Here is a 21,495-nt window from a genome sequence, read left to right as displayed (position 1 = left end):
AAAGGCTTGTATTGGATGCTTCTATTTGCCCTTGGAATGAGAGACTTGGTGGTCTAAGAGTTAAGCGTATCACCGATAAACTGGATGGATAAGATGACAGTTGACCTTCCCATGCTAAATTACTTCATTTTCTACATTGGTCATAATTATTGATATAATTTAGATACAGCATGGTAACAAGCCCTTTAGGTGAGCTCATTGACTTTATCCACTTTGCTGCCAACTTCCACCCTGACCTCAAATCCACTTGGTTCATCTTGAGCAACACTCTCCCTTTCCTCGATCTCTCTGTCCCCATCTCAGGAGACGTGCTCTCGACAGACATCTTCTATAAGGCCACCAACTCCCACAGCTACCTTGACTCCCTCTGTGACTCTTTTGTCCACCTACCCCTGCGGCCACGGAAGATGCTCCTTTCCACCCAAACATCCTCCCTCACCACCATTTGCGTCCCCAAACAGTCCATTCAAATGAAGCAACATTTCACATGAATCTTCAGGAGTCATCTACTGCATCCAGTGCCCCCTCAACGTCATAATTCTGGGTGCGATTGGAAGATTGCTTAGTTGGGCACCTCGGGTCTGTCCATTGCAATATCATGGATCTCCCGATTACACCCTTTGCAATTCCCTGGGTTTGAATTCAGTGCTGTCTGTAAGGAGTTTATATGTTCTCCGCATGTCTGCGTGTGTTTCCTCCGGCTGCTCCCCGTTTCAAAAATGAATGGGAGTTGTAGGTTAATGGGGTGTATTGGGGTGGCACAAGCACATGGGCCAAAAGGGCCTGTTACTGTGCTGCATGTCTAAATTTATCTAAATTTTACAGCAGAGCACCCAAAGGAAATTCACATGGTCACAGGGAGAGTGTCCAAAGGTCCTAACAGACAGCTTCGGATTTGAACCAGGGTTGCTAGCTGGCACAGATATTGCTTCGCTTCCTGCTTCATTGAGCGAGGTTAAGCTCCTCACCTGCTTGTGTCTCCGGATTGTGAGTCCAGCCATGTAGCTACCCTGCTAAAGTGTCCCACAAAGGAAAATGGATTTGCGCAGTAAAGAGTGCTGAAGAATGACGGGGAAAAAAATATACTTTGTGCCATAGGGGTCACTGGATGTAAGAGTAGGACTCATGGCTTCGTCTGGATCCTCCATGATCTTTCCACTCCTAATATGGGTTAAATCAACGTGATCCCAACAACTAACTTGACAGGGAAAAGATTGAGTGAAGTCACAACAATATCCTAATGAAGCTTTGTTGATGGCTTGGCTGAAGCTGTGGACGAAAAATTAGAAACTATTGCATCAGACTATCAAACTGTAATCCATTCTATTCTCCTTTATCTGTGCTTAAATAGAAATATTTTTTAAAGAATGTTTCCTCCCAGATGTTCCAGTTTCCTCCCACCTTCCAAAAACAACCACAGTTTTTTGGTTAATTGTTGTAATTGGGCGGCCAGGGCTTGTGGGCCAGAAGGCCTGTTACCGTGCTTCATGTCAAGATTGAATTGAAAATAGACACATTTGCGGAGAAATGGGTTGTGCATTCATTGAATGGGCTGAGAGCACATTGCAGTAATTGTGCAGCATAGACCAACTCCTAGGTTGTGGAGGCACTCCTGATTCTTCAGCTCACTTCCTGTTCTGGCCAACTCTCTCTCCATATTAAACCCAGCTTACTGTCAGCCTGTAGCTTTCTGCATCTTAATATTTCAGATTCACAAGTGAATAGTTCTTCAACATGGCAGCGCTGCCCATGGAGAGTGGGGAGCGAAAACCGCACCCTGCAGACTGAGACCACCCGCAAATTGGAGGAACAACCCCTCATTTTCTTTCTAAGCAATGGATGGGATTCTTCAGTTTCCTTTCAAAACATGCCTCCACCTCCCCCCCCACCTCGTTCCTCTGTCTCCTTTTCTCTCATTCTGCCCCCCTCTTTCTCTTCCTTTTCCCTCAGAGACAACATCAATTCTCCCCTTATCACATCCTTTTGTTTGTTGGTGGGGACTCCTCCCCCTCCCATTGTTCCCCTTTCTCTCTCAGTCTTTATTGAGATGCCCTCCTGCTTTTTGCTTATACCTTGAAGAAGTGCTCAGGCCTGGAACATCGGACATATACACTGCAAAACCAGCTGAGTCCCTCCGGCATTTATTGTGTGTTTTCACTGCAATCACAGCATCTGCAGTACTTATGATACGTGTTTCACTGATTGTATTGAGCTGAGATTGGCAAAAAGAGAGAAAAAAGCAGAAAATGTTTGATATTCAGCATCTTAGCCAGCATGTGTAGAGGGAGATGAGGCTTCATATTCATCCTTTTTTGATGAATGCTAAGTATTTCCAACATTTCTTATTTTTTTCCAAACCCCAGCATCAAGAGTGTTTGTTTTTCATTCCCCCAAATGAGCAATGTTATTTCCTGGAGCGATGCTCCCTCTGCTGGATATGTACAAGATTACAACACAACATAACAAGTTGGGCAAGTGCATCATCTGGAAGGAGTGAATTTTGGAAAATACCATGTTTTTATACAAATCCAAAGAAATACACTTATGTTACATTCTTGTAGCAAGTATTATTTTGGAAGCAATAATATAAATGGGCCAGTAATCCAGATATGAGTTCTAATGTAATCTATAGTATCCTGGGATTTATAGACAGTTAATTAATCTCAGTAAAAGTGCATTTATAAATAATCAGCTCTTCTTTAATGTGCAGTGTTTAATATCTGGGAAAGAGATTTAGTTAGATAGGATAGAACTCGATAAGTTCTGGAAAGTGTATGCTGATGCAATCGTGAAGAAGGCTCGCCAGCAGGTATATTTCATTATGAGTCTGAGAAGATTTGGTATGCCACCAAAGACTCACAAATTTCTGCACCTGTACCATGGAGAGGATTGCTCCTGGTTGCATCACTGTCTGACATGGAGGTGCCAATGCACAGGACAGTAAAATGCTGTGGAGTTGTAAACTTGGCCAACGCCATCATGGACATTACTCTTAACTCCATTAAGGAAATCTTTAAGAGGTGGTGCCTCAAGAAAGCATTCTCTATTATCAAGGATTGTCACCACTGAAGCTATTGTCACTGCTGCCATCAGGAAAGAGGTACAGGAGCCATTGTTACAAAAAAAAAATCAACTTTACCCCTCTACCATCAGATTTTAAATGGACGAAGGATCTATGGACACTACCTCACTTTTTTCTCTTTTTGTATTAATTATTTACTTTTTAAACATTGTGTTTACGAAACTCTCATTTATAGCAATTCTTCACCTGTAATGCACAATACTGTTGCTGCAAATCTACACATTTCGTGATACGTTCATAACAATAAGCCTGATTCTGATCTGCTGACTGGTCAAGAAGCCCATCAAACAAAACCTCAATGACCGTTCATTACTGTTCAGTGTTCACCATTTGAATACAAATCCCACAGCAAAATGATCCATAGCTAGTCTGGGTCCACCAAAAAAATAAAGATAAAACTTTATTTTACACCAATTTAAATTGTGAATATTTATTTATCTATCTATCTTTTGTGTTTATTATTTCCTTTTCTATCTTGACAGATTGTTAATTTAACGTGGGCTATTGTAGAATTCTTACTTACCCATTTGGCTGTGGCAAGTATGAATTTCAGAGCATCTCTTAAGACTTTACATAAACTCCAATCAGGAAATGGTCCATGTTGCCAAGTGAACGAAATAAAAATATCAGTCAAACCTGAAGAAAAGACTTTTCACACAGGAGCTCGAGATGTCCCCTTTAGCCATGACCTCCATATCTATTTCCCAGACCTCTGCTCTCCTCCCAGTTGGAGAAGGAGTGAAGTGCCTCTCCTCCACACCTTCCACCCCACGAGGTTTTGCATTTAATGAATCATCCTCCGCAATCTCCATCTTTCCTTTCATTCTCCTTTCAGCTTTCCTTTCTTTTTTTAAATACTTTTGATAATTTCAGTAACTATAAATGTATACAGTCGAATTATGGAATGTGCCATGGAACAAAAGATTTTTAAAAACCCTAAAAGCATAATCATCCTAATGAATTCAAAAGGACAACCATAATAAAGAAATGACATACTGTAATAAATTTAAATTTAGCAAAACCCCTAAACCGTACAGTTATATTTAAAATGAAAAAAGAAAAAAAGGAGAAAAACCCTGTCATTAAAACCCCTTCCATTTGACAAGATATTGGTATTGAGTGATGACAACACAGAAACCCACAACACAACATCAAGGTTTAGAACTGTCTTAAAACTTTAGATTATGGTAATGGTCCATAAAAGGGCCCATGCCTTTGAAAAATTAGCATTTGAATCTTAAATGGCATATCTAGTTTTTTCTAAGCTTAAACAAGACGTAACACCACTTATCCATTGTGTATGTGTAGGCGGAGTGCTATCTTTCAATTTGATCAATATTGTATGTCTGGCTATCAATGAAATAAAAGATAAAATTCAGCCTTGAGATGAAATCAATGAAGCATCATCATCGGATATTCCAAAAAGAGCAATTAAAGGCAAGGCTCCAATTTAAACTTAAGAATCACCGATAGTGTAAGAAAAAAATATCTTTTCAAAATTTTTCCTTTCATCTTTCCATTGCAATCCCATGATCTTTTCATTCATCTGCCCCCACCACTTCTCACGGCACTTGCCCATGTCACCATCTACCTTTGGGTCTTTCTCCTCTTTCATTTCCCTCATGAACTGACCATCAAGATGATTCTGTAAATAATGAAATCATCACTGGCCCCATCCAATCATAAATACAGGTAGTCTCTGAATTATGACTGTAGTGAGGAACCGAAAGATTGGTTGTAGCTGGGGTTCGTTTGGTCGAAAGTCAGGGAACGGGGACCTTGGGCTGCTGCGGGGAATAGGGACCTCGGGCTGCCAGGGGGAATGGGGACCACTGTATATAGTACTTTTAATAAAATATATACTTGTACAGTAGTTTAATTTTAAAAATTTTAAATTAATTTTGGTCGTATGTGCAGATGGACTTAACTTGTGTAGGTTGGAAGTTGAAGACTACCTGTATTCTTATTATCTGGCCAATCTGTTCCACACCCCTTCTGCAACTTAAAAGATGTTCCACTTTCCTGGTTCTACTGAACTCAACCTGAAATCCTAACTCTGTTTATCTTTCCACCTGCGCCACCTGAATGACTGCATTTCCAGTTTAGTTGCTTTTATTTTTTGTATCAGGGAAACTGTGTGGTCAAAGATACCAACTGCAGTCAAAGATACCATCTGCACTCAACATAAGCAACACCAAGGAGATCATTATGGAGTTCAGGAGGAAGTCAGGGGAACATGACCTCATTGAGGGCCTCAGTAGTGGTGGTTCAAGAACTTAAAATTCCTGGGTGTCAACATCTCCGAGGATCTATCCTGGAGCCTCCTCATTGAGGCAATCATAAAAAGGCTCACCAGTGGCTATACTTGGTGAAGTGTCTGAGGAGGTTCGGTATGTCACCGAAGCTTCTCATAAACTTCTACAGATGTACCGTGGTGAGCATTCTGAATGGTTGCATCACTGCCTGGTACGGAGGCACCAACTCGCAGGACAAGAATAAACTCCAGAGAGTTGTTAACTTGGCCTGCGACATCACAGGCATCAGACCACTCCATTGAGGACATCTACATGAGGAGGTGTCTTAAAAAAGCAGCCTCTATCCTCAATGACCCCCATCACCCAGGACATGCCCTTTTCACTCTGCTACCATTGGGAAAAAGGCTCAGGAGCCTAAAGATGAGCACTCAATGGCACAAGGGCAGCTTCTTTTCTGCCATCAGATTCCTGAATAATCAATGAATCAAAGACACTGCCTGTAGCTTCGTGCTACTCAAAAGAAGACACACACGTAGTGTAGTCAGGTTAAGCTCTGAGTTTTATTAGGGCTCAGGCCCGACTTTTATACTTGCACTGTTCCCGCCATGGCTCCCTTTGGCTGATGTCACAACATGTATATCGAAAGCGGATTTCTTGCGCGAGGATACTTTCCTGCATAACATTGCCCTTCTTCCCCATGTGCTGTCAATGTGTGTTAGCTGCGCAGCATGGCCAGTGCCATTTTGTGATCACGAGCCTTGAATCTGCCCTTGCTGTTCACCTGCCGGTTCACTTGTTGGGGCCAGTGCCACTCTGCGGGCTGCTGGCCTTTGGTCACACTCACCTCCCGTAGTGCTGGCTTGATTTTTGCGGTGGTAGGCCGCCACATGACCCCCCCTGAATTGGCAGTATTGTTCTTGGTGCCCGGAGGGAAAGTCTGTGCAGCCTTCGGTGGCCTGCCTCTTCAGCGTGGTGCTGGTATCTCGACCAGACCTGTTGGGTCCAGGTGTGACAGCTTCAGCCTAACTGTGGTGAAGACTTCCATCTTGCCTCCAACCTCCAGCTCGAACATGGCCCTGTTATTGTGGATGACCCAGAATGGACCCTCGTTTGGCCTCCTTGGGTGCTATCCGGATGCCGAATAGTACCCATGGTAGCTCATCTACCCAGTTGGGGCCTTAGAGTCTGGCTGCCATCCAGGTATATGAAGGTGCCGCCAGGTCTCGGCCCACTGCATCCATGGGTCACTGAAAGGTCTGTGTGGTGTTCTTCAGCCCGAACAGCATTTGGAGGAATTCGAAGAGGCTGAACAGGTGTACTAGGATCTGATGATATCCCCACGAGGTCCACCTTGGAGAAGATTCTTGTCTCATGTAGGATAGCTGCAAAGTCCTGGATGTGTGGCACAGGGTACCAGTCTGGTGTTGTGGCCTCGTTCAGCTGGCAGTAGTCACCACATGGTCTCCAGCCCCAGTTGCTTTGGGTACCATGTGCAGGGGAGAAGCCCATAGGCCGTCTGACTGCCGTACGTTGCCGAGCTCCTCCAGCTTCCTGAATTCCTCCTTCACTAGCTGGAGCTTCTCCAGAGGAAGGCGTCTTGCCCGAGTCAGGATGTGGTGCCATACTAGTGTTACGAGCCCAGAGGACCACAAAACCCAGCAGCAATAGAAATTCACTAAGACAAATGGTTACTTAATCAAAAGTTGCTTTTAATTATTTTTAAACATAAAACAGGATCAAACTTTAACTTATTACTATTAATTTAACTTAACCTTACTTAATGCCCCTTCTAGTTCCAAGCACACATGTATGTAATGTATGTGTAAGTTCAGAAAAGTTCTTTGATTCACAGTCCAATTTCACTTCTCACTCCACCAATTTCACTGGCTGCAGGCAATTGTTATACTGTGCACAGAATTTAACATTTATGAATTTCACTGACTTTGGTGCTTGAAAGGTAAATGGTTACTGCTCAAGAAGGTTCTTGTCAGTTTTCAGAGAGAGATTTGTTGCTCGTTGGACACCCACAACTGATTCCTTCTGAACAACCACTTCAGCGTCTTGCCAAAGAAACTTTCCCCATCAGGGTTTTCTAGGCGATAAGCTCTTTCTTTCAGGCTACCACAGAGTTCCTTTTTGTTTCCCTTATTCCAAGAGAAACATCAGACAGATAGCACTTCCAGCCATCCGTCACTCTGGAGCTTCTGTTTCAGTTCCAACCAGCTTTTCCTGCTTGTTTCAGCTGTGACTTTCTCTTTCCATCTCTCACACTTGCCCAAAAAACCCTCCTCCTAATGAACCGGTATATCAACAGGCAACAGTCTCACCTATAAAAGCCAAGGATTCAACAGGATTCTGCGGCAAAGTTCTTGCTCCACCTTCAAATTAACCACCAGAGCATAGCTTAGTCCTTTTGTTCTTCAGCCACCTTAATTTAAAGCAAACTCCATTTCAATTTGTGATAGGTTTATTTTGGTTTGCATCTCCCACATTAAACCTAGTCAAGTGAAATGCAAGTTCAGTCTTGATCTGGGAGCATCCTACTGAACTCTCAGCAGCAAGAAGAGAAGATTGGATGGGACAGAATCTCATTCTGCAAGGATTCAGCAAGATATTTTCATTGCAACAAAATGAAGAATGCTGAAACTGTTGTCACGTCTATTTTCAACATTATTCCCTCCATAGGAAACGGTAAATATGTCGGATGGCCATGTGGTGAAATTAAGTGAAAAAGATGAAGAGTGCCTTATCCCTGGAGCCAGGATTCTTCACCACTATCTGAATGGGCACTTCCATTGGCTGACTGTACCTGTGGCTCCACCTACAGGCTCCTGAATAAAGGTGACTATTCCACAGCCCCCTCCCCAGCTGAGGACAGTCGACCAGCATGGAAGCACCTCCATTCTCTTGTGAATAAAGGCCTGTCAGTTTTGCATAACTTCCAGTCTTTTGGAATTATTGATGGTGCATCAATTTTATTCACAATAAATTTTGACAGTGGAGCAGACCCTGAAGCAAGAGAAGTGGGAAATCGACCCTCAATCGCCTGAGGCCTCCACCAATTTCAAACTTCGGCTGCACTGCTTCGAGGTGTTCCAGGCATCATCAGCCATCGTTTATTCAGAGAACAACAAAATACAGGTACTGCTCACCCAGGTTGGGTGACCAAAAGATGATCAGGGATGCCATACGTACCTGGAGGCGGTGGACATCTTGAAAGCCCAGTACCCGAGAAAAATAAATAGTCAACACAAGGCACCTCCAAGCACTGAGTATCTCAGGGCCCTGCGAATGCTTGGACGGGCCTGCGAAGGCAAGGATGTGACGGCCACCTATGTCGCAGGCGTCAGTTCCAGTTACATCCATCAGAGACTGTTAGAGCAAAGTGAGCTCAACTTGCCGAGGGTGGTTGAATTGGCAGGCACACTGGAGGTGACCCTCCAGAACATGGAAGCCTACTGGTCGACTACGCGGCGGCCTCATATTTGCCCTGGGCACTTCTAATTTGGGATACATCACCACTGTCACATCTCACCAGTGATCCAACCATGGCAGCCATACACCACGAGTGCCAAATGCCACCGTCGCCATATCCCGGCAGCGACTCAACCGTGGCCACTGTTTTCTGTGAACACCTTAAGAGCTACTTCTGCAACCTGGGAAAGGACCCGAGGAAACGCTGCCCAACAAAAGATGCCATTTTCTCCAGCTGCAGGAAGAAGGGGCACTCTGCAAAGGTGAGTTGATCCAAACCATCCCTACCCAGCAGTGCTGTGTGCGGACCATGAGGGCTGCCATTGTGGATGCCACCATCCCCAGGAACCAACAGCAGCATGTGCGAGTCATGGGGCCACCATCTTGTGCACCATCTTTGAGACCCAGCAGTGCCAAATGCGAGCCATCAGGGCTATCTTCGACGTCACCCCTCGACCAAACACACAATTACTCCACTGCAGTGACCCGACATTGAAGAGTGCCCTATCCCTGGTCCATCACGTTGGACCAGGGCAGTCCTCATCAACTCGCCAGGTCAATGACGGACATTCAGGTAAACAGCCACGTGATGGGTTGTTTGTTCAATAGTGGGAGCACGGAGAGCTTTTTTCACCCTGACGTGATACAACGCCTCTCTCTTGTGGTACAACGACTTCTCCCTGGCTGCCACACCTAACCAGGTGGACAGACCCATCGCTTTCTTCTCCCGGATCCTCCAATAAACCAGGTCTCCTTGGCCTCAAAGTCATTTACAGCTGATGTCCGCGGCTACTGTGTTGTGACCCAGACTGTGAGGACTTCAAACTTCTAGTGATGTTGCAGCTATGCGCTGCCATACTACTGGCACTGGACATCCAATGTGACCTTAAAAGCATGATAACAGAATACAGTGGGTTCCATCACCCCCTCACCATTTGTAACCAGAAGTTTTTAAACCTCCCCCCCAACCCCCACCCGCCAACAACCCAACCAGCCAGTGTGCATGAACTGTGGACTCTCAACCCCCAAAATCACCCCTCCACCGCTGTTTGCCAAGCTCACCCCTGACTGTAAACCCATCACCACCAAAAGTAGATGCTCCAGTGCTAAAGATAAGCCCTTTATTAGGGCAGAGGTGCAATGGCTACTCAATGAGGGATCATTGAACCCAACACTCACCCTTGGAGAGCACAAATGGTAGTGGCAAGAAACAGGGAGAAAAGTCGAATAGTCATCAACTACAGACAGACCATTAATAGATACGAACAGATGTGAACCCCCTCCTCTCCCATATATCCAACATGGTGAATGAAATTGTGCAATATCTGGTATTCTCAACCATTGACCTAAGGTCAGCATAACCACCAGTTCCCCATCCACCTGGAGGACCGCCAATATACAGGTTTCGAGGTGGATGGCTGCCTCTATCATTTCCTCAGGGTCCCCTTTGGCATCACCAATGGGGTCTCAGTCTTCCAGTGGGGGATGGACTGCATGGTAGACCAGTATGAGCTTCAGGCCACATTGCTGTATCCATACAATGATGCCATCTGCAGCCATCCCCTGGAGGACCATGAAGCCAACCTCCAAAAAATCCTCCAGACTCCTCAGCCTCCACATACAACAAGGATTAATGTGATTTTCACACTACCCACCTTGCCATCCTCAGCTGTGTCATTGAGAACGGAGTCATTGGCCCCAGCCCTGACCATATGCACCCACTTTTGGAACTCCCCCTCCCCCACAGCCTTAAAAGCCTGAAAAGGTGCCTGTTTTTTTTTCTCTTACTCTGCCCAGTGGGCCCCAAACTATGTGGACAAGGCCCACCCTCTCATTAAATACACCTCTTTCCCCCTAACACCGGAGGTCCGTGCTGCCTTCATCCCCATCAAAGCAGACATCACTAAGGAAATGATGCACACCATGGATGAATCCACCCCATTCCAGGTGGAGAGCAATACATCCGACTTCTCCCTGGCTGCCACACCTAACTAGGTGGACAGACCCATCGCTTTCTTCTCCCAGACTCTCCAAGGCCCTGATATTAGACACTCCTCTGTTGAAAAGAAGGTCCAGGCCATTGTCGAGGTGGTACAGCATTGGAGGCGCGACGTGGCCGGCAAACAATATACCTTGCTGATTGACCAACATGCCATCCTGTTCATGTTCAATAATTAGCAGTGAGGTAAAATCAAAAATAACAAGTTATTGAGGTGGAGAATTGAACTTTCCACCTACAAATATGATATCTTGTACCGACCTGAGAATTTCAAAGAGCCCGCAGATGGTCTACCCTGCAGAACCTGTGCCAGCGCCAAAATTAACCATTTACAAGCCCTCCATAATGATCTCTGCCACTCTGGAGTCAACACATTATTTCATTTTGTCAAGGCACGCAATCTGCCTTACTCCATCGAGGAGATCAGGTCAATGACCAAAAACTGCCAGGTCTGTGCTGAATGCAAACCACACTTCTTCCGGCCATATAGAGCGCAGTTGATAAAGGCCACCTGCCCATTTGAACGACTGAGTATCAATTTGAAAGGATCCCCCTTTTCCTTGGACAACAATGTGTACTTCCTCAACGAGTACTCACATTTCCCATTCACCATGCCATGGCCAGACATGACAGTGGCCACAGTCATAAAGGCCCTACGCAGACTCTTCATCCTGTTTGGCTTCCCCTGCTATTTTTATAGCGACTGGGGGGGCCTCCTTTATGAGCGATGAGCTGTGCGTGTACCTGCTGGCTAGCGGCATCGCCACAAGCAGGACCACTAGCTACAACCCCCAAGGGAATGGACAGGTAGAAATGGAGAATGGTACGATCTGGAAGGCTGTCCTCCTAGCCCTGTGGTCTAGAGGGCTTCCTGTCTCCTGCTGTCAAGAGGTCCTCCCACATGCGCTCCACTCGATAAGGTCACTCCTATGTCCTGACACTACTGAATAAATATTTTCATACCCAGATACAGGGACCACGCTACTGGCATGGCAGAGGTCCCCAGGGCTGTTCCTACTCTAGAAACATAATTGAAAGGGTCCATCTCCTCCATGTCAACCCCCAATATGCCTATGTGGCGTACCCTGATGGGTGCGAAGACACGGTCTCTATTAGGGATCAGGGGCTCCACAAACAATTTCTGATCACCCCGCACCCCTTTCACCTCTCGCCACCCACAATGCACCAGGGTCATGGGCAGGTTACCTCAGCCCCAATGGATGGCATACTAGACTCGACGTCACGCACCCACAAAGCCAACGCTATGACAGTCGCAGCGGCAAATCAGACTGCGCGAGAATCTTAATTTGTGATTGTATCTCATGCACTTCCACCTTGTTGGACTCTTTTTTTAAAAACAAGGGTTGAATGTGGTGGACCACAAACTGTGTATTAATCTGTTGGGGCACACCCATTGGCTGACTCTACCCGTGGGTCCACCCACAGACACCTGAATAAAGGTGACTGTTCCACGGCTTCCTCCCCAGCTCAGGGCAGTCAACCAGCATGAACGTGACTCCATTCTATTGTGAATAAAAGCCTGTCAGTTTTGCATAACTTCCAGTCTTTTGGTGCATCGATAACTGTAGTCATTACATTCATAACCCTATGCAAACCCAGATAAGTGATCAAAGAATATGCCGTACCATCTTAAATTAAAATGGAACGAGGCAGACTGTCAGCAGCCAAGGAAGGGAGGCAATGTTCGCATTGGCTCCCTTTGCTGCAAAGAAAATAAGTAGAACACAAATTGAACTGAGATCGCTTTAGCAGGATTCGGTTATGTATTTTTTTAAACTGTTGCCCAAAACCATGTTCAGAAGAATGAGAAACAGCAGGTGTTTTCTTGGATTGCAACCACCCCAGGCTGCTACTAATCTAAAGAAAATAGATTGATGCCTTAGAGCTTCCCAGACAATGAAAAAGAGGGTCACAATCATTAGTAGCTGGCAATTTAAGCCATTTAATCACACATCCAAATTATTTACTGAAGTGCATTTTTGGGAGCAAAGTGAACAGGTTAATAGCACCCACATCAACCGTCAGTAAATGCAGGTTGAGATGAAATGGCTTATCAGGCAGGTGGTGCTGTTCATCCCTGATCCAAGCTAGTTATTAATCATATTGTTTGGATTCTTTATTTCTTGTAGCCCAGAGGGAAGATTAAAGAACCAGAGAGAAGCAAGGTGAATGCAAGCAATTATTCAAGATTTTAATTACTTTCAGTTCATGCTGAAACCTCAGAGATTGATGTCAGTAGCAATAAGAATGGAACTTGAATTCCAAGCTATTTGATTGAAGAAATAATTGCTGAATCTTGGTAGACTAACGCTTAGGTTCAGTTTGTGTGCTACTTTTGTATTTTTAAGCCAACATGAATCATGTGCCCATTTTCCGAAGACTGGGGAGCTGAAATCAATGGAAGTGTGATTTCTGTTATTATAGAAAAGCACAAAGAAGAAAGCAAGAATATAGGATGGGAACATAGATTGAGAAATTCAAGGGACAGGCAGCAACCATGGAGATAAGTGGACAATGTATCGGGTTTGGGACACTCTTTGAGCACTAAAGGATGGAGATATTGGCGGGGAGGGACAAAGAAGTGATAGGATATGTACAAATGAAGGTGGGTAAGGTGAATAGACAAGAGGGGAAGAGACTGAGGGATAGAGAGGAGAAGGGCACTGAAAATATAGGAACAAGTAAAGGACAGATGGAAAGGGGTAAGAGTTTTCTGAATCAGGAAATGTCAATGTTTGTGTTGCCTGAATGGAAAAGATGTGTCCTTCCTCAAGTTTATGGTTTGCCTCACCTTGGCAATGGCTGAGGCAAAGGACAGGCTGTCCAAAAGAATTGAAATGGCTGGATCTGGGACCTCCAGCCAGTCCCTACAGATGGAGACCAGTTGCTCAGCAAATCAGTTGCCCCAACTTGCAATTGGCCTCATCGATGTAGACCTACAGGCTGGTAAAGCTCAATGTTTAAACCTTTCGGCTTTGAATGAGTCACTCTGTGGAATCAGAACCAAAGAACAATTGCGGCCTTTGAATATGAAAGCATAAAGAAAGTTAAAACACACAATGCTGGAGAAACTCAGCAGGTCAAACAGTCTCTTTTATATAGAAAAGGTATAGGCAAAGGTTTGAAATCCTGAAGGTATGGAAAAATGTTGGCAGGTGTCCGAGCAAAAGAGTAAGGGGGGGAGGTGTGGTCAAAAAAGGCAAGAGGTTATAGGTGGAGAACGGAGGGAGGGGTCAGCAGTGATCAAGGGGAGGATGAAGGGAGGGAGAAAAACTGGAAAGGGGAAGAGAAGTAGGGAGGGGAAGAGGAGAGCTGGTTAGCTAAAATCAGAAAAGTCGATGTTAATGCCACCTGGTTGGAGAGTGCCCAGATGGAAAATCAGGTGTTGTTCCTCCAATTTGTGGGTGGTCTTGGTGGGATAATATACAAGACCATGGACAGACTTGTGAGTAGGGAAGTGTGACACAGAACTGAAATGGTTGGCTACTGGGAGGTCTCTATCACTGGTGCAGATGGAGTGAAGGTGCTCAATGAAGCAATCTCGCAGTCTGTGCCCAGTCTCTTCAATGAAGAGCGACCACAAAGAGAGCACTGCATGCAGTAAATCAGTCCTGTGAATATACTTGAAAGGCCCGTTTGGGCCCCTGGACCACGGTGAAGGGAGAGGTGTGGGCACAAGCATGGCACCTCCTGCAGCCACAGGGGAAGGTGCCGGTGGGGTGGGGGGGAGGGGGGGGAATGAGATTGATTGGGAGGAATGAGTGGATAAGGGAATCCCTATGGAAGGAAGAGAGAGGAGGAGAGGGCAAGATATGTCTGGTAGTGGGATCCTGTTGTAAGTGTTGGAAATTCTGGAGGATAATGTGTGGGATGCAGAGGGTGGTGGAGTGGTAGGTGAGGATAAGGGGGATTCTATATTTACTGAGGGGGCCAGGGCAGATGAGTGGGAAATAGATGAAATGCGGGTGAGGGCTGAGTTAATGGTAGTGGAGGGAAAGCCACGTTTGTGGAAGAAGGCAAACATTTTGGAAGATCTGGAATGGAAGACCTGATCTTGGGAACAGATACGGCAGAGGTGGAGAAATTGAAGGAAGGGGATAGAATCCTTGCGGGGACAGGGTGTCAAGAAGTGTAGTCAAAATAGTTGTGCGAATGAGTGAGATTGTAATGTATGTCAGTGGAAAACGGATCTCCTGAGATGCACACAATGCTGGAGAAACTCAGCAGGTCAAACAGAAGTTGATTGGGATCTTACTGACTGGGATCTTTTGCAAATATCAGGGAAGTGTAAGCTCTCACGACCTCTGCCCCCAGCTTTTGAGCAACTGAATGAAATTCTGGACTCTGGTGAAGATTGACATGGAAGTGAAGTATCAGTATACCACTACCACTAAGACACCAAATGATTCAGATCACCGTCAAGAGAGAAACTTAAAAATAATTCCTCTGATATTATGAAACGTAGCATTCAGTTAAGATTTCTTATTCTTTGTAATTTAAGTATCGTTGGAATCAGGCCACTGAAATTCTGCAGAGGCGTTATTGTCTTTGGAGTTGCATTCATAGTAACATGGAGAATAATGGAAGATTTTTATTGTAAATTGCAAATATTTTTAACAGTCATTTAAATGCCAGGATGTGACTGCTGTGAAATCACTGTAGGCTGCAGGTTATTTATAGGGCATGCTGTTTTGGTTCTATGTTGCAGGATTCCTTCTGTTTTCAGACCAGCTTGGTGCAGAGGGAGGCTAACCATGCACTTCCTATTCTTCATTGATGAATTAATCTCCACTGCAGCCTTACTGATTACAGTATTATCAAAAAAAAAATTTTCTGAAAATTTGAAAAAAATGAGTCAATATAATCATGAAATTATCATGCACTATTCTATTTAATTCAATAGTACAGAGCTGAATTTAAATATAATTTATATCTTTATCTGCTTCTCTGCTGCCAATGTATAACCTAATTGACAGGTAGATGCATTGTGTTTTGCAAAGCTGAAAATGTCTGGAGTAATAGGCTATTTAGAGGAAAATAAAATGAATCTAAACAGTGCCAGAATCTCAAGAGATTGTGCAAATCTCCTATTTTGATTATTAATTTACCCCTTCAAGCGATGTAATCTATTTTAGTGTACTGTTCTCCTCTTCCAATGTTTTCTTGCCTGTTTATAGCATTCAACCTTGGGCAATGAATGCTTTTCTGTACTTCATCTGGAAATACCCTGGTAATCACTGTTAATTGGAAATGAATAAGGTTTGAGCTTTCTGTGCAAACAGTAAGGATTGAACTTAGTTTTCATGTGAATGCACCGAGATCATGTGATTGGCTCCCAAAATAAAATGGGAGCCATTATCTCTACATATCATAGCAGTTGTCTTTGTCTCCAATGCATCATGTGTCACTCTTTAGAAAAACAATGGCATTGTCTGCTTCATAATATGCACTTTGTAATTCCCCATTCATTACTTACTATTGTTCTTGATGCAGGTACTTCACATTTCCCTGTTATGAATATTGTTTTTGCTTTTCTTTACAAATGCACTGTAAGACTGTTCAATAATATGATGGTATACAATGTACTACGCTTATCTTTGTGAGGTTTTTCAGTTGGTTGTTTTTCCAGACTCTTTTGTGTAGTCTTCCAAAGGCGCTATTTGCCTTGGCGAGTCTGTTGTCTATTTCATTGTCGATCCTTGCATCTGATGAAATGGTGCAGCCGAGATAGGTAAACTGGTTGACCGTTTTGAGTTTTGTGTGCCCGATGGAGATGTGGGGGGGGCTGGTAGTCATGGTGGGGAGCTGGCTGATGGAGGACCTCAGTTTTCTTCAGGCTGACTTCCAGGCCAAACATTTTGGCAGTTTCCGCAAAGCAGGACGTCAAGCGCTGGAGAGCTGGCTCTGAATGGGCAACTAAAGCGGCATCGTCTGCAAAGAGTAGTTCACGGACAAGTTTCTCTTGTGTCTTGGTGTGAGCTTGCAGGCGCCTCAGATTGAAGAGACTGCCATCCGTGCGGTACCGGATGTAAACAGCGTCTTCATTGTTGGGGTCTTTCATGGCTTGGTTCAGCATCATGCTGAAGAAGATTGAAAAGAGGGTTGGTGCGAGAACACAGCCTTGCTTCACGCCATTGTTAATGGAGAAGGGTTCAGAGAGCTCATTGCTGCATCTGACCCGACCTTGTTGGTTTTCGTGCAGTTGGATAATCATGTTGAGGAACTTTGGGGGACATCCGATGCGCTCTAGTATTTGCCAAAGCCCGTTCCTGCTCACGGTGTCGAAGGCTTTGGTGAGGTCAACAAAGGTGATGTAGAGTCCTTTGTTTTGTTCTCTGCACTTTTCTTGGAGCTGTCTGAGGGCAAAGACCATGTCAGTAGTTCCTCTGTTTGCGCGAAAGCCGCACGGTGATTCTGGTCACTCCTGTTCTGCTCCGAATCATGGGTCCTCTACCGGCACCACCTACGGCTCCTAGAACGCTTCCACCAGCGTTGTCTCCGCTCCATCCTCAACATCCATTGGAGCGCTTTCATCCCTAACGTCGAAGTACTCGAGATGGCAGAGGTCGACAGCATCGAGTCCACGCTGCTGAAGATCCAGCTGCGCTGGATGGGTCACGTCTCCAGAATGGAGGACAATTGCCTTCCCAAGATCGTGTTATATGGTGAGCTCTCCACTGGCCACCGTGACAGAGGTGCACCAAAGAAAAGGTACAAGGACTGCCTAAAGAAATCTCTTGGTGCCTGCCACATTGACCACCGCCAGTGGGCTGATAACGCCTCAAACCGTGCATCTTGGCGCCTCACAATTTGGCGGGCAGCAACCTCCTTTGAAGAAGACCGCAGAGCCCACCTCACTGACAAAAGGCAAAGGAGGAAAAACCCAACACCCAACCCAACCAACCAATTTTTCCCTGCAATCGCTGCAACCGTGTCTGCCTGTCCCGCATCGGACTTGTCAGCCACAAACGAGCCTGCAGCTGACGTGGACTTTTTACCCCCTCCATAAGTCTTCGTCCGCGAAGCCAAGCCAAAGAAGAAAGAAGATACAATGTACTCAGAAGATATGGAGATATTTTGACAACTAAAAGGAAGTCAAAGATTGTGGGAGAGGTTACAAATGGTCTCATGGTCCACTCACTGGATAGGGATGTTCCTGTTCCTGGCATACATGTGGACATCACTCTGAACTTTCTGAGTGTCTGTGCCATTTACAATAGCTGTCATCCAGGGAAAATACAGCAAATCTTACAACTGATGAATGGATTGTACAAATCTAATATTATCAACAATAAATGCAAGAGAAATTCAAAGTTTATTTCAAATGTTGAATGCTTCTCCGCAAAGTGTAGAGACCTATTGTCATGGAGTGATACTGCACGCAAATAGGCCCTCCTGCCACTGAGTCTGGACAAACCACCAGCAATTTATATGATCTCATATCCCATTTTTAATTCTCCCCAACTCCTCCAAGGCTCTCACGTACACATTGGGGATAATTTACAGTTGCAAATTAAACAACCAACCCACATATCTTTGGAACCTGAAAGAGCAGAAGGAACCCCATGTGGCCGTAGGGAAAACACGCAAACTCCACAAGATTGAACATGAGTCTCAGCCATTGTGAGACTCAGTGACGTCACAGAAAGTAAAGGTTGAAATCAGTGGCTCTCCAAAGACCCATTTCAGCACCCTCTATACTAAGTGTAACTCTGTAATTTCTACCTAGTGGCTGTATAATTTCTGAGTTATATTTATCACGTCTGATAGAAATGAAGATTGTTTGCTTTATTTTAATTCACTTCATTATGCCACATGGTTGCTATCTAATAAGTGAGACGATGCCAATCTTCCTTGAGCTAAACTGATATAATTTGACATCCCATCTAAAATAATGTTGGAGTGTAGTTTAGGGTGAATACAATACTGACATTCAAAATGCAAACAAATGAATAAAACTTTACCTTCATGATATGTTCACAAAATTCTTGTTAACTGCATATAGATTTTCATCAACAATACTAATGAAAGCTCGAGAAACATAAAAACAAATGTATAATCATCCACAATTAAATCTTGCACAGTACATAACTGTAATGAGTATCTTTATCGCATTCCTCAACTAAACCTTGCTTCGATGATAATAGGATTTAAAGATTTAGTCCTGCATAGTTTCTCAATATAACCATTATACTTGTATGCATCATTACCTCCTGAAAGAGCTACTGCCTCATTCCTTCATTATTTCAGTTAACTACAAGTGCTCAAAGATCTGACTGCCTTTGTATCTTTTTTGTATTCACTTTCATTTTATTCCTGAATTTTCCTTCACGACAGGCAAATGCACCAGACGCAGTCTCAAACACTGAGGCCTTTGGAATAAGACAATCAATCTCCTGTAAAGGTCATCTAAAAATAAATGTTTTCTACACATTTTGCTCATGCAGAAGAAATCTATTCAAAGTATAGGTCATGTCCCGTACCATTGCCATGAAATTGGTCTACAAAGTATATGTTTTAATGGCACTCTTCACACTGTTATACCCTTTCAACAGCTGGCTAACTTGGGAACAAGGTTATCCCTGATTTCCTGCCTCCTGACTCCATTCTGTGCTCTACAAGAATACATTGAGAGCCTTAAAGTTAGGAAAGATGTACAGTGGCAAGTTTATGTAGAGGTGGCACAGTTAACATAATGGTTAAAGCAATGCTATTGCAGCGCCAGCTACCTGGTTTGTACATTCAACCCCTGTCTCTGTGGGTTTTCTCTGATTTACTCCAACCCTTCAAAATATATGGGGGTTGTAGGTGTACTTGGGCAGCTCGGCCTCATGGGCCAGAAGGGCCTGTAATGTCTAAATTAAATTAAAATATTTTTTTTAAAACATGGTAGGACCTTCAGCCAATGTACTCAGACCCAGGTTTTGATGCCAATTGTAGTTTGGCATTGCTCTCCAGAGAAGGAATTTCAAAATTTGACAATGTGACTTTTGCTCATGAATATGCAGCGTATCGAGGGAGGAGACGATGTAAAAAAAGGTCTTTCTATTTGTGCATAAAGAGCATTGAAATGAGCAATTTAGTGCCTGTGCATCATCAGCAGGATTCAAGAGAAGGAACAACTTCTTTATGAGTAAGGTAAGATCTCAACAATATTCAAGCTTGACCTGATAAAGAGGCAGATAGCATTTACACAGCATAGTTAGTGATTACCTAACCATTTCCGATCAGCTTTCAATGGCATTATCAATGCCGAGTCATTCTCAATATCAGTGGTTCTCAACCATTTTCTTTTCCACTCACATACTACTTTAATTATTCCCTATGCCATAGATACTGTGATTAGTAAGGGATTGCTTAAGGTGGTATGTGGGTGGAAAGAAAAAATTTGAAAACCACTGTTTCAATTGTACTTCATTGACTCTTTATGTGCACGGTTTCATAAGTCCAAAGGAAATGGGCCAATGACAACTTTTCTTAAGCAAAATTTTTCAGTAACAATTGGGTCTAGAGCAGTGGTTCTCAACCTTCCCTTCCCACTCATATATCACTTTAAGCAATCCTTTACCAATAACAGAGCACCTATGGCATAGGGAATACTTAAAAGTGGTATGTGAATGGAAAGAAAAAGGTTGAGAACCATTCATCTATACCCAGATACCAAACACAGGATTAATTACTGCAAATGCATCAGAGGATATTCATCCCAAATCTTTCCACTATTTGAACCATTTCCACCATCTTGTCTAATTACAATGTGAGTAAAAACACAGAAATGCTGGAGGAACTCCTATGCAGTGAGCATAGGAGGTAAAGATATAATACTGACCTGTGTGATTTTACCACAGCTACAGGGTCTGCAGACTTTCATGTTTCACTCTAATTACAATGTGAGGACATCTTTACCTAAACACTACATTGACTCAAGAACATTGGCCCTCGAACATCATTATGCTTTATAGTTCGTTTTCTATAGTATTTTGATGCACTGCATTTCTCAACCTTGCAAAATGTGCTGATGGTACAACAGTAGTTGGCCTCAGCAGCAACAATGATGTGTTTCAACACAGGAAGGAAGATGGAAGGTTTGTAAGATGGTGCAAGAACAGCAAACCCAAGACTTTACATGAACAAGACAAAGGAGATGATTGTCGACTTCAAGAGGATGAAGGTTGATCATTCTTCATCTACTGCAACCGATGCTTCTGTTGTGATCTTTTCTACATTGGAGAGACAGGACACAGGCTGGGTTATCACTTCACTGGGCACCTACAATTTGTCCGCATCCATGAGAGGGAAATCCGAGTGTCCACCATTTCAACTCTGTGCCGCATTCCCTTGCCGAACAACAGTTCTGTTGTGGAAAGAGTGGAGAACACAAAGTTCCTTGGTTTTATATAAGGGACAACCACGCCTCCTCATGAGTCAGGAAGGTGCAGCAGCACCTATAATTCCTTAGGGGGATGAGGAGGCTACCGACCCCCACCTTGGCATCTCAAATTCATGGGCTCCCTCTCCAGTGATACTCTCCTCTTTCTTGATCTCTGTATCCATCTCAGGAAACAAACTTTCCACGTATATTTTATATAACCCAGCAACTTCCACAATTACTTTGACAACTGTTCTTCAAACCCATAGGTTTGTAAGGATTCTTTTCCTTTCGC

Source organism: Narcine bancroftii, chromosome 8, assembly GCF_036971445.1.
Source record: "Narcine bancroftii isolate sNarBan1 chromosome 8, sNarBan1.hap1, whole genome shotgun sequence".
In the NCBI taxonomy this organism is placed as follows: domain Eukaryota; kingdom Metazoa; phylum Chordata; class Chondrichthyes; order Torpediniformes; family Narcinidae; genus Narcine; species Narcine bancroftii.
Note: the sequence above shows the minus strand (reverse complement) of the source record.